This window comes from Oncorhynchus mykiss, chromosome 11 (genome assembly GCF_013265735.2).
Source record: "Oncorhynchus mykiss isolate Arlee chromosome 11, USDA_OmykA_1.1, whole genome shotgun sequence".
Lineage (NCBI taxonomy): Eukaryota > Metazoa > Chordata > Actinopteri > Salmoniformes > Salmonidae > Oncorhynchus > Oncorhynchus mykiss.
In genome coordinates, this window is record NC_048575.1 from 21,559,845 (window position 1) to 21,562,269 (window position 2,425).

Consider the following 2,425-nt stretch of genomic DNA (forward strand, 5'->3'; position numbering starts at 1 on the left):
GCCGAAGTCGAGGATCGTCGGATGCTCAGTTTTACAAGGGTATGTTTGGCAGCATGAGTGAAGGATGCTTTGTTGCGAAATAGGAAGCCAATTCTAGATTGAACTTTGGATTGGAGATGTTTGATGTGAGTCTGGAAGGAGAGTTTATAGTCTAACCAGACACCTAGGTATTTGTAGATGTCCACATATTCTAAGTCAGAACCGTCCAGAGTAGTGATGTTGGACGGGCGGGCAGGTGCAGGCAGCGATCGGTTGAAGAGCATGCATTTAGTTTTACTTGTATTTAAGAGCAATTGGAGGCCACGGAAGGAGAGTTGTATGGCATTGAAGCTCATCTGGAGGGTTGGTAACACAGTGTCCAAAGAAGGGCCAGAAGTATACATAATGGTGTCGTCTGCGTAGAGGTGGATCAGAGACTCACGAGCAGCAAGAGCAACATCATTGATGTATACAGAGAAGAGAGTCGGTCCAATAATTGAACCCTGAGGCACCCCCATAGAGACTGCAAGAGCCCCGGACAACAGGCCCTCCGATTTGACACACTGAACTCTATCAGAGAAGTAGTTGGTGAACCAGGCGAGGCAATCACTTGAGAAACCAAGGCTATCGAGTCTGCCAATGAGTATGTGGTGATTGACAGCCTTGGCCAGATCAATGAATACGGCTGCACAGTATTGTTTCTTATCGATGGCGGTTAAGATATCGTTTAGGACCTTGAGCGTGGCTGAGGTGCACCCATGACCAGCCTTGAAACCAGATTGCATTGCGGAGAAGGTATGGTGGGATTCGAAATGGTTGGTAATCTGTTTGTTAACTTGGCTTTCGAAGACCTTAGAAAGGCAGGGTAGGATAGATATAGGTCTGTAGCAGTTTGGGTCACGAGTGTGTCCCCCTTTGAAGAGGGGGATGACCGCAGCTGCTTCCCAATCTTTGGGAATCTCAGACGACACGAAAGAAAGGTTGAACAGGCTAGTAATAAAGGTTGCAACAATTTTGGCAGATAATTTTAGAAAGAAAGGGTCCAGATTGTCTGGCCCAGCTGATTTGTAGGGGTCCAGATTTTGTAGCTCTTTCAGAACATCAGCTGACTGGATTTGGGAGAAGGAGAAATGGGGTGGAGCGGGGTGCAGGGGGGTGCAGTGCTGTTGACCGGGGTAGGGGTAGCCAGGTGGAAAGCATGGCCAGCAGTAGAAAAATGCTTATTGAAATTCTCAATTATAGTGGATTTATCAGTGGTGACAGTGTTTCCTATCCTCAGTGCAGTGGGTAGCTGGGAGGAGGTGTTCTTATTCTCCATGGACTTTACAGTGTCCCAAAACTTATTTTGAGTTTGTGTTGCAGGAATCAAATTTCTGCTTTAAAAAGCTAGCCTTGGCTTTTCTAACTGCCTGTGTATATTGGTTTCTAGCTTCCCTGAAAAGTTGCATATCACGGGGGCTGTTCGATGCTAATGCAGAACATCATAGGATGTTTTTGTGTTGGTTAAGGGCAGTCAAGTCTGGAGAGAACCAAGGGCTATATCTGTTCCTGGTTCTAAATTTCTTGAATGGGGCATGCTTATTTAAGATAGTGAGGAAGGCTTTTTTTTTTTATAACCAGGCATCCTATACTGACGGGATGAGATCAATATCCTTCCAGGATACCCCGGCCAGGTCGATTGGAAAGGCCTGCTCGCTGAAGTGTTTCAGGGAGCGTTTGATAGTGATGAGTGGAGGTCGTTTGACTGCTGACCCATTACGGATGCAGGCAATGAGGCAGTGATCGCTGAGATCTTGGTTGAAAACAGCAGAGGTGTATTTAGAGGGCAAGTAGGTTAGGATGATATCTATGAGGGTGCCCGTGTTTACGGCTTTGTGGTGGTACCTGGTAGGTTCATTGATAATTTGTGTGAGATTGAGGGCATCAAGCTTAGATTGTAGGATGGCTGGGTGTTAAGCATGTTCCAGTTTAGGTCGCCTAGCAGCACGAGCTCTGAAGATAGATGGGGGGCAAGCAGTTCACATATGGTGTCCGGAGCACAGCTGGGGGCCGAGGGTGGTCTATAGCAGGCGGCAACGGTGAGAGACTTGTTTTTAGAGAGGTGGATTTTTAAAAGTAGAAGGTAGATGAAACAATGTAATGATAAACCAACTGAAGGGAACTTACATTAAATTGACAGTTGAATATGTGTAGTTATTCGGGCCTACTGACAGTCGAATATTTAACATGATCGAAATCGGAGACAGAGAAAGATGAGGTAGCCTATAATTAAAACATTTGAGAGTTCCATCCCTGCAAGTTAAAAGACTGTACAATTAAAATCTGCATAATGGCATAGCATTTCATAAACTTCACTGTGGGAAAGTTGATATTGTGACGAACGTCGTCAGGGAAATAACCGGATCAAGGTGCAGCGTGGTGACCGTACATTTATTTTTATTTTGAA